Source organism: Pan troglodytes, chromosome 16 (assembly GCF_028858775.2).
Source record: "Pan troglodytes isolate AG18354 chromosome 16, NHGRI_mPanTro3-v2.0_pri, whole genome shotgun sequence".
Taxonomy (NCBI): domain Eukaryota; kingdom Metazoa; phylum Chordata; class Mammalia; order Primates; family Hominidae; genus Pan; species Pan troglodytes.
The window spans coordinates 67,902,050-67,914,580 of record NC_072414.2 but is presented as its reverse complement, the minus strand read 5'-3'; the positions used below and the strand labels follow the sequence as shown (position 1 = coordinate 67,914,580).

Here is a 12,531-nt window from a genome sequence, read left to right as displayed (position 1 = left end):
GCTTGGGCTTGGGGATCCCCTCTTTGGCTCATGCTCGCCCAGAATTCTCCTACTCTTTCAGCATTCATGGCTTCATAGCTTCTTTTTTCTAGTTCCTCAGATCAGAAAGAGTTCTTCCATGCAAGGCCCCCATAGCTGCTGTACTCACTAGGTGGCTTAGCCCCAGGCTAAAAGCTGCAGAAACAGGAATTTACTTGTACTTCCTCCAAACTAGCGTGACCTCCCCTCCAGAATCTGTCTTTATCTCTTCATTCTCCTGGACCTTCAGGTATTTGCTTTTCATATTTTGTCCAAGTCTTTATAGTTTTCTGCAGGGAGCTAGAAGTGGTGGTCATTCTGTAGCATCTTAGCTAGTCATACCCAGAAGTGGAACCTCTCATATTCCACTTATTGTTTTAAATCAAGAATGGTCATTGAATTTTATCGAATGCTTTTTTACAGTCTAAGGACATGATCATGTTTTTTTCTCTTTAACTATATCTACATGATGAATTGTATTATTAGTCCTGATTTTGAATCATTCTTGTGTTTCTGGAGTATGGCCCACTTACTATTCTTTTAATGGTCTGCTGATTCTTATTCTATTTTATTGAGGATTTTTGTGTTGACATTTGTGAGAATGACCTACGGTTTTCTTATTGGTACAATCTTTGTTAGGTTTTGGGATCGACAATATCCTTATTTCATTGAAGGAGTTTGAATATTTTTCTCCTTTGTCTAAGTTTTAGAATAGTTTAGCATTAGAATTATCTAATGTTTAAAGTCTGGAAGAATTCTCTATGAAGCTGTCTGGATCTAGGTTTTCTTAGCAATAGTTCCTAAATTTGTTTTATGGAGAATGATCTATTTGAATTTTCTTCTCTGTAAATCAGTCTTTATTAGATTTTCTGTTTCTTTGGGGGTGATTTTTTTTTTTTTGTAAATTATATTTTTAAGCAAAATTTTCCAATTCATCCAGGTTTTCAAATTTATTGGTAAAGAATTTATCAAAATAGCCTCTTTTCTGATTTTAAAACATTTTATCCATTTCTGTGGTTAAATTTCCTCTGGCATATCTTCACTTATATTTTGTAGTTTGGTTATCTATTTTGCATAAAAACAACCCTAAAAATCAGTAGCTTCAAAAACGACCATTTGACAGGTATTTGGGCTGGTCTCACCTAGGCAGTGCCACTCTACGTGGTGTCATCTTGGGTCACTCACAGGGCTGCATTCAGCCTTCAATAGCAATTTCCTCATTGTACTTGCAGCTGCTACTAGCAGTTTCCTTACTGCCCCTTAGGCCTCCACCTACTGCTTGGTCCAAAATCCAATGCCACAAATTTTTAAGTTTTTAGTTACACAAACACCTTACTTCTAGGATTATCTATTTCTGTGTAACATACTACCCCAAAACTCAGTGGCTTAAAATAGCAACCATATTATAATTTACTCAGAATTCTTGGGAATTCAAGCAGGTGATGCTGGGTGGTTGTTCTCCTCTACATGGTATTGGCAAGGGTTACTCAGGAGCTGTGTTCAGCTGGGTATTTGGCAGGATCTGAAACATTTAAAGTAGATTCAGGTCTCTCTCCCCAGAGGATAGTCAGACTTCATACATGGAGACTAAAAGGGAGTATTCCAATAGACCACAGTGGAAGCTGTTGATCTGTTAATGCCTAACTTTAAGAATTATGAAGCATCATCTACCATATTCTCCTTGTCAAAGCAAGTCATAGGGCACTGAGATTCAAAGGGAGGGGAAATAGACCCCAGCACTCAGTGAGAGGAGTGACAAAGAATTTGTAGCCATCTGCAATTCACCAAATGTGCTTTCTCTCAAGTTCATTTCATTTCATTTTACTGAGAACCAGCTCTTGGATTTATGTATTTTGGTTTCATTCTCTTTTTCTGTTTCTAACTCATTTATTTCTTCCTTTATTAATTCCTTCTTTCTATTTACTTTGGAATTATTTTATCACTCTAAAAAATCTCTTTCCCCCACCTTTACCATTTTTTATTTTTTCTCTTACAGAGCTAATGAATGTTAGTGAGTAATACTTAATAGTAGAAATCAATTTATTAGAACTGAATGAAGTCTCTGAGGGATGTAGGAGGCAAAGAGTGATCTGGAACGTGAGACCTTGTCTTGATATCACTGCACTAGGGTATCCTAAGTACCTTTAGGACTCTGGGCTCTGGATGCTATGTGGCAACAGAAAATTGAAAAGTGAAGTGAAAGGATGCCAAAGAAAACTTTGAAACACTTTACCCTTTGGCTTGGAGATACCCTAGATTACGCCTGACATTCATACTGAGTGTATTCTTCCTTATACTTTCTGCTGGTTTGCTGTATTTGATTATACAGGTTGAGTATCCTTTATCCTAAATGCTTGAGATCAGAAGTAGTTCAGATTTTAGACTTTTGGATTAGGGATATTCAACTTGTATGAACTAACATCAGTAAAAAAAAAAAAAAATCCCCAAAGAAAAAAATGTATTCATTTTGAATTTACCCAGTATTTTTAAACCCACCCACATTATTTCTGCTTTCACTAATCTCTATTTTTGTTTTCCCTATCTCTGGAGTCCAGACATTTTGGAAAAGGTGAAAGTTTCTTGTGTGCTTTGTAAAATTCCTTGACATGCTTTCTTTTCCATTTATTTTTGTTCTGAAATGAACTTTTGTACTACTGAACATGGTTCTTGTTCAATTCTAGTTTGTAGACCTTTTTAAGCCAAATTCTTTCTCATATATGTATTTTGAACATGCTAAAAGCTTATCAGGTGAAAAATAGTAAAAACAGTCAATAAAAGTTAGGTAATATTTAGATACTGCATATATAGCCACAAACGTCTTTCAAGAAAAAATGATAAATTAGTTGACTTACCAATAAAATAATTCTGAAAGTCTCCCATGTGGCGGCTGTAGGATACAAAAGCTAACAAAGAAGGTTCAGTTATCATTTGCAGTACAATTTCAGATGAACTCTTTGTAATTTGTCTTGTTTTAATAAGAATTAATTAAATTGATTGAGAATGGGCATATATAGGAGGCAAGAAATTTATGTAATGAAAGCATAATTTAGTAAATTTACTTAGACATATAAAAACTAAACATTAAAATACAGTATATTCAGTTTGATTGACTTCTTATTCAAGTTAAGCTCTTAATATAATATCCAGAAAATAAAATGTATCATAGTTGGGTGAACAATGAATGATCATTGTTTACAACATTTTTTGGGGCCAGCATTTTACTGGTCTTATGCAATTCAGTTATGATTAAAGCTGGAAATGTAACCTTTTCAATAAAATGTAAACTTTTATAACAGATTTTATTTTTAGCTATTTTGACCTTAACAAATAATAATTAAAGGGGGCACCAAGATAAAATTATCTTGTTTGTGTGTTTCTCTTCAAAACCCATGTGTTCAAATAAATGTTTATTAAAACAGCCCAACTACAGAAAAAGAGAGGTCAAAATCCACCCAATTTGGAGATAAGAATAGTATAAAGAGTTTTGCTGATATAACCACAGGCAAATGCTATTAGCTGTCTAACTATACACTATACACAAAAATGGATTAAAGACTTAAATATAAAACCTGAAACTATGAAACTATTAGAAGAATGCATAGGGGGAAATGCTTTAGGACACTGATCTGGGCAAAGATTTTTTTTTAGTAAGACCTCAAAAGCACAGGTAACAAAAGCAAACATAGATAAATGGGATTACATCAGGCTAGAAAGCTTCTGCTCAGCAAAGGAACAGCCAACAGAGTGAAGAGACAACCTACAGAATGGGACAAAATGTTTGCAAGCTATCCATCTGACAAGGGATTAGTAATGAGAATGTATAAGGAACTCCAACAATTCTGCAGGAAAAAAAAGCCCAAATAATCTGATGAAAAAAGTGGAGATATAGCTTTGTGCAGTGGCAGTATTGTAGCCAATAAGGTTTATCTGAGGCACAATTATTGCTAATTGAAAAAAATGGACATGTAATCTGAATAGACATTTCTTAAAAGAAGGCATATAAATGGCCAACAGATGAAAAAAATGTTCAACATTGCTAACCATGGGGGAAATGTAAATCAAAACTACAATGAGATATCATCTCACCCCAGTTAACACAGCTATTATCAGAAAGACAAAAATAATAGATGCTGGTGAGAATATAGAGAAACGGGAATGGTAGTACACTATTGGGAATGAAACTAGTACAGCCACTATGGAAAACAGTATGGAGGTTCCTCTAAAACCTGAAAATAGATCCACCATATGATCCAGCAATCCTGCTGCTGGGTATATGTCTCAAAAAATAAAAGGTATATTAAAGGGATGTCTGTACTCCCATGTATATTGCAGCACTATTCACAATAGCCAAGATACATAATTAACCTAAGTGTCCATCAACAGGTGAATGGATAAAGAAAATGTAGGTATAGACACAATAGAATATTATTCAGCCATAAAAAAAATGAAGTCCTGTCATGTGCAGCAACATCAATGGAGCCGTAGGTCATTATGTTAAGGGAAATAATCTAGGCATGAGAAGACAAATACTGCATGCTCTCACTAATATGTGAAAGCCAAAAAATATTGATCTCAGGGAGGTAGAGAGTTGAATATGGTTACCAGAGGCTGGGAAGGGTACTGGGTGGATGTGGGGAAAACGAAGAGAGGTTAGTGAATGGGTACAAAAATACTGCTAGATTTATTGTATATTTCAAAATAGCTAGAAGAGGCTGGGCACGGTAGCTCATGCCTGTAATCCCAGCACTTTGGGAGGCTGAGGTGGGCAGATCACTTGAGGTCAGGAGTTGGAGACCAGCCTGGCCAACATGGTGAAATCCCATCTCTACTAAAAATACAAAAATTAGCTGGGCATGGTGGCAGGCACCTGTGATCCCAGCTACTTGGGAGGCTGAGGCAGGAGAATCACTTGAACCTGGGAGGCAGAGGTTGTAGTGAGCCGAGATCACACCACTGCACTCCAGCCTGGGCAACAGAGTGAGACTCCATTTAAAAAAAAAAAAAAAAAAAAAGCTAGAAGAGAAGATTGGGAATGTTCCCAAAAGAAAGAAGTGATAAGATGGCCAAACAGGAACAGCTCTGGTCTGCAGCTCCCAGCGAGACCAACGCAGAAGGCAGGTGATTTCTGCATTTCCAACTGAAGTACCTGGCTTATCTCACTGGGACTGGTTAGACAGTCGATGCAGCCCACAGAGGGTGAGCCGAAGCAGGGTGGGGTGTCACCTCACCCGGGAAGCACAAGGGTTGGGGGAATTCCCTCCCCTAGCCAAGGGAAGTGCCAAGGGACTATGAGGAATGGTGCATTCTGGCCCAGATGCTATGCTTTTCCCACGGTCTTTGCAACCCGCATACCAGGAGATTCCCTCGGGTGCCTACACCACCAGGGCCCTGGATTTCAAGCACAAAACTGGGTGGTCATTTTGGCAGACACAGAGCTAGCTGCAGGAGTTTTTCATACCCCAGTGACGCCTGGAACACCAGTGAGACAGAACCGTTCACTCCCCTGGAAAGGGGGCTGAAGCCAGGGAGCCAAGTGGTCTAGCTCAGTGGATCCCACCCCCATGGAGGCCAGCAAGCTAAAATCCACTGGCTTGAAATTCTCGCTGCCAGCACAGCAGTCTGAAGTCGACCTGGGATGCTCGGTCTTGGTCGGGGGAGGGGCATCTGGAGGCTTGAGTGGGCAGTTTTCCCCTCATAGTGTAAACAAAACTGCTGGGAAGTTTGGACAGGGCAGAGCCCACCACAGTGCCACAAAGCGGCGGTACCCAGACTGCCTCTCTAGATTCCTCCTCTCTGGGCAGGGCATCTCTGAAAGAAAGGCAGCAGCCCCAGTCAGGGACTTACAGATAAAACTCCTATCTGCCTGGGACAGAGCACCTGCGGGAAGGGCGGCTGTGGGCACAGCTTCAACAGACTTAAACATTCCTGCCTGGTGGCTCTGAAGAGAGCAGCAGATCTCCCAGCACAGCACTCGAGCTCTGCTAAGGGACAGACTGCCGCCTCAAGTGGGTCCCTGACCCCCATGCCTCCTGACTGGGAGACACCTCCCAGCAGGGGTCAACAGACATCTCATACAGGAGACCTCTGGCTGGCATCTGGCGGGTACCCCTCTAGGATGAAGCTTCCAGAGGAAGGAACAGGCAGCAATCTTTGCTGTTCTGCAGCCTTCGCTGGTGATACCAGGCAAACGGGGTCTGGAGTGGACCTCCAGCAAACTCCAGCAGACCTGCAGCAGAGGAGCCTGACTGTTAGAAGGAAAACTAACAGAAAGGAATAGCATCAACAAAAAGGGTGTCCACAAAAAAACCCCAGCCGAAGGTCAACAACATCAAAGACCAAAGGTAGATAAATCCACGAAGATGAGGAAAAACCAATGCAAAAAGGCTGAAAATTCCAAAAGCCAGAACGCCTCTTCTCCTCCAAAGGATCACAACTCCCTGCCAGCAAGGGAACAAAACTGGATGGAGAATGAGTTTGACAAATTGACAGAAGTAGGCTTCAGAAGGTGGGTAATAACAAACTCCTTCAAGCTAAACGAGCATGTTCTAACCCAATACAAGGAAGCTAAGAACCTTGAAAAAAGGTTAGAGGAATTGCTAACTGGAAGAGCCAGTGTAGAGAAGAACATAAGTGACCTGATGGAGCTGAAAAACATAGCACAAGAATTTCGTAAAGCATACACGGGTATCAATAGACAAATCGATCAAGTGGAAGAAAGGATATCAGATGTTGAAGATCAATTGATGAAATAAAGCATGAAGACAAGATTAGAGAAAAAAATGAAAAGGAACGAAATATGGGACTATGTGAAAAGACCAAACCTATGTTTGATTGGTGTATCTGAAAGTGACAGGGAGAATGGAACCAAGTTGGAAAACACTCTTCAGGATATTATCCAGGAGAATTTCCCCAACCTAGCAAGACAGGCCAACATTCAAATTCAGGAAATACAGAGAACACCACAAGATACTCCTCAAGAAGAGCAACCCCAAGACACATAATTGTCAGATTCACCAAGGTTGAAATGAAGGAAAGAATGTCAAGGGCAGCCAGAGAGAAAGGTCGGGTTACCTACCCACAAAGGGAAGCTCATCAGACTAACAACAGATCTCTCTGCAGAAACCCTACAAGCCAGAAGAGAGTGGGGGCCAATATCCAACACTCTTAAAGAAAAGAATTTTCAACGCAGAATTTCATATCTAGCCAAACTAAGCTTCATAAGCAAAGGAGAAATAAAATCCTTTACAGACAAGCAAATGCTGAGAGACTTTGTTACCACCAGGCCTGCCTTACAAGAGCTCCTGAAGGAAGCACTAAACATGGAAAGGAAAAACCAGTACCAGCCACTGCAAAAACATGCCAGATTGTAAAGACCATTGACACTATGAAGAAACTGCATCAACTAACAGGCAAAATAACCAGCTAATATCATAATGACAGGATCAAATCCACACATAACAATATTAACCTTAAATGTAAATGGGCTAAATGCCCCAATTAAAAGACACAGACTGGCAAATTGGATAGAGTCAAGACTCACTGGTGTGCTCTATTCAGGAGACCCATCTCACATGCAAAGACACATATAGGCTCAAAATAAAGGGATGGAGGAATATTTACCAAGCAAATGGAAAGAAAAAAAGATAGGGGTTACAATCTTAGTCTCTGATAAAACAGCCTTTAAACCAACAAAGATCAAAAGAGGCAAAGAAGGGTATTACATAATGGTAAAGGGATCAATGTAGCAAGAAGAGCTAACTATCCTAAATATGTATGCACCCAATAAAAGAGCACTCAGATTCATAAAGCAAGTTCTTAGAGGCATACAAAAAGACTTAGACTCCCACACAATAATAGTGGGAGACTTTAACACCCCACTGTCAATATTAGATCAACGAGACAGAAAATTAACAAGGATATTCAGAACTTGAACTAAGCTCTGGACCAAGCAGACCTAATAGACGTCTACAGAACTCTTCATCCCAAATCAAAAGAATATACATTCTTCTCAGCACCACATCGCACTTATTCTAAAATTGACTACATAATTGGAAGTAAAACACTGCTCAGCAAATGCAAAAGAATGAAAATCATAACAAACAGTCTCTCAGACCACAGTGCAACCAAATTAGAACTCAGGATTAAGAAACTCACTCAAAGCCACACAACTACATGGAAACTGAACAATCTAATCCTGAATGACTACTGGGTAGATAACAAAATTAAGGCAGAAATAAAGAAGTTATTTGAAACCAATGAGAACAAAGACACAACATACCAGAATCTCTGGGACACAGCAAAAGCAGTGTTTAGAGGGCAATTTATAGCGCTAAATGCACACAGGAGAAAGCAGGAAAGATCAACACCCTAACATCACAATTAAAAGAACAAGGAAGCAAGAACAAACACATTCAAAAGCTAGCAGAAGACAAGAAATAACTAAGATCAGAGCAGAACAGAAAGAGATAGAGACACGAAAAATCCTTCAAAAACTCCATGAATCCAGGAGCTGGTTTTTTGAAAAGATTAACCAAATAGATAGACTGCTAGCCAGACTAATAAAGAAGAAAAGAGAGAAGAATCAAATAGACACAATAAAAATGATAAAGGGGATATCACCACTGATCCCACAGAAATACAAACTAACATCAGAGAATACTATAAACACCTCTACACAAATGAACTAGAACATCTAGAAGAAATGGATAAATTCCTGAACACATACCCCCTCCCAGCACTAAACCAGGAAGAAGTCGAATCCCTGAATAGACCAATAACAAGTTCTGAAATTGAGGCAGTGATTAATAGCCTACCCACCAAAAAAAACCCAGGACCAGATGAATTCACAGCCGAATTCTACCAGAGGTACCAAGAGGACCTGATACCATTCCTTCTGAAATTATTTCAAGCAATAGAAAAAGAGGGACTCCTCCCTAACTCATTTTATGAGGCCAGCATCATCTTGATACCAAAACCTGGCAGAGACACAATAAAAAAAGAAAATTTCAGGCCAGTATCCCTGATGAACATCGATATGAAAATCTTCAATAAAATACTAGCAAACTGAATCCAGCAGCACATCAAAAAGCTTATCCACCACGATCAAGTCAGCTTCATCCCTGGGATGCAAGGCTGGTTTAACATATGCAAATCAATACCCGTAATCCATCACATAAACAGAACCAATGACAAAAACCACATGATTCTCTCAACAGATGCAGAAAAGGCCTTCAATAAAATTCAACACCCCTTCATGCTAAAAACTTTCAATGAGCTAGGTATTGATGGAATGTATCTCAAAATAGTAAGAGCTATTTATGACAAACCCACAGCCAATATCATACTGGATGGGCAAAAGCTGGAAGCATTCCCTTTGAAAACCAGCACAAGACAAGGATGCCCTCTCTCACTACTCCTATTCAACATAGTATTGGAAGTTCTGGCCAGGGCAATCAGGCAAGACAAAGAAATAAAGGGTATTCAAATAGGAAGAGAGGAAGTCAAATTGTCTCTGGGTTTGCAGATGACATGATTGTATATTTAGAAAACCCTCAGCCCCAAATCTCCTTAAGCTGATAAGCAACTTCAGCAACGTCTCAGGATACAAAATCAGTGTGCAAAAATCACAAGCATTCCTATACACCAATAACAGACAAACAGAGAGCCAAATCATGAGTGAATTCCCATTCACAATTGCTACTAAGAGAATAAAATACCTAGGAATACAACTTACAAGGGATGTGAAGGACCTCTTCAAGGAGTACTACAAACCACTGCTCAAGGAAATAAGAGAGGACACAAACAAATGGAAGAACATTCCATGCTCATGGATAGGAAGAATCAATATCTTGAAAATGGCCACACTGTCCAAAGTAATTTAGAGATTCAATGCTATCCCTGTCAAGCTACCATTGACTTTCTTCACAGAATTAGAAAAACCTACTTTAAATTTCATATGGAACCAAAAAAGAGCCTGTATAGCCAAGACAGTCCTGGACAAGAAGAACAAAGCTGAAGGCATTACCCTACCTGACTTCAAACTATACTATAAGGCTACAGTAACCAAAACAGCATGGTACTGGTACCAAAACAGATATATAGACCAATGGAACAGAACAGAGGCCTCAGAAATTATGCCACACCTCTACAACCATCTGATCTTTGGCAAACCTGACAAAAAATAAGCAAGGGGGAAAGGATTCTCCACTTCATAAATGATGTTGGGAAAACTGGGTAGCCATAGGCAGAAAACTGAAACTGGACCCCTTCCTTACACCTTATACAAAAATTAACTCAAGATGAATTAAAGACTTAAACGTTAAGACCTAAAACCATAAAAACCCTAGAAGAAAACCTAGGCAATACCATTCGGGATGTGAGCATGGGCAAAGACTTCATGACTAAAACACCAAAAGCAATGGCAACAAAAGCCAAAATTGACAAATGGGATCTAATTAAACTAAAGAGCTTCTGCACAGCAAAAGAAACTATCATCAGAGTGAACAGGCAACCTACAGAATGTGAGAAAGTTTTTGCAATCTATCCATCTGACAAAGGGCTAATATCCAGAATCCATAAGGAACTTAAACAAATTTACAAAAAAAAAACCAACAACCCCATCAAAAAGTGGGCAAAGAATATGAACAGACATTTCTCAAAATAAGACATTTATGTGGCCAACAAACATATGAAAAAAGGCTCATCATCACTGGTCGTTAGAGAAATGCAAATCAAAACCACAATGAGATACCATCTCATGCCATTTAGAATGATAATCATTAAAAAGTCAGGAAACAACAGATGCTGGAGAAGATATGGAGAAATAGGAACGCTTTTACACTATTCGTGGGAGTATAAATTAGTTCAACCATTGTGGAAGACAGTGTGTGGATTCCTCAAGAATCTAGAACTAGAAATGCCATTTGACCCAGCAATCCCATCATTCTACTATAAAGGCACGTGCACACGTATGTTTATTGTGGCACTGTTCACAATTTTACTCTTATTATGAACTTAGATTTTTTAAAAATGTTTCTTAGTTTTGGTGAGAAGAATTTGAGTTTAGCACATTTAAAGCACTAGAAGTCCAATTTCCTTTTTCTGGGAATTATAAGAATATTCAAATTACATAAGAACTTACTTATCTCTGTAAGTCAATAAGAACAAAGCTCCTTGAATTTAAGAGACATTATACTGTAATAATATCCTCTATAGATAGGATATTATATCTCACATAATGAGAGGGAAAGGCCTTTCTGAATTTTGGACACATAGAGACAGAGCTTACAGCTTCATGTCTACAAGTTTGGCACAAGTCAAGAGTAAACACAGAAACACAAAATCTCTCTGGTCCAAAATCAAAGAGGTGTTCTCCTTCCCAGTGGGCATAACATGTTTAATTGATTTGAGCTTAAAGAAAACAGACAAATTTTTTTTTAAGTATAACCAGATTCTCTGTCATCTCACCCAATAGGGATAGATCTATATCACCTTCTACAGAGATCATGAGATGGTCAAACTGTAAAACCAAAACCCTTATTGTTTCTACAGTTAATGAGGAACTGATTAATGAGGGAACCAATAGATGTCACAACTGGCTTAAAGGAGAATTCAAACCACACACATATGTACAGGTAATCAAACATGTTGAAATGAATTTACAAATAGGTATGAAACTAGTCGGTATCCACAGGGCAATCTGTTGTATTATACTGGACAAAATTCATTTGCATTAGCATAAGTTTTCTACAATTTACAGAATTGTAAAATAGCTCGAAGACAATGAAAATCACAGGTACTTATAGAATCAGATAACCCAGAAAGGTGCATTTGACAGGACACCTGGTCATCTTTTTCTGTTGTCTGCTTCAGTCTTTCTCTAGAGAACAATCCAGGAAGCAATCCTTGACTTCTTGGCCCACTTAGACACAAGGTCAGCCAGGCCCTAATCTTTCAACATTTCAGCTGGAACTTACAAGATTCTTTGAGCAAGCATGGGGGCAAGGAGTTTGTCTTCACCTATCCCTGCATCCTTAGCTAGGTGAGGCCTTTTCTTGCTGTCTCACTTTCCTCCATGCATCTTGTGACCCATCCAGAGGATCACTTCAGAGCCAAACATTGCACAGTGTGGAGGTGGGACTCTGATGGGAGGAGGTTTAACTTGGCAAAGAATTACCATTGGAATAATTATCGAGAGTGACCTGGTAAGGTCTGGTTTCACCAGGGCCCTCCCTGAGGGTCATTCCCAACCAGTACCTGCCCATAGAGCCACAGGCTCAGACCTGGGACGGTCCCTGCTGCCTAGGCCAAGGCCCAGCTCTGTCCCCTGTCCACAATAGTAGCACCCCCAGTCTTCGATAGGTGGAATTATCATTTGTCAGGTGATAAAACAAAGACTGAAATCTATTTAAGAGAAGCAGTTTAGGAGTACAAACATAGAATATATGAAAAGCTAGTTATATGAAAGTAAAATGATAAAGGTTGAGTTTCACTTATAATTTGAAAACCAACATT

At 39.2% G+C, this 12,531-nt stretch overlaps 1 protein-coding gene and 1 pseudogene across 26 annotated transcripts in view; both read left to right on the top strand.

Annotated features, from left to right (window-relative positions):
• Positions 1-12,531, top strand: part of NRG4 (neuregulin 4) — a 127,135-nt gene that overhangs the window by 77,138 nt on the left and 37,466 nt on the right. The gene's annotated exons all lie outside the window — the stretch shown is intronic.
• On the top strand, positions 3,906-4,012 carry LOC112205797 (U4 spliceosomal RNA; annotated as a pseudogene).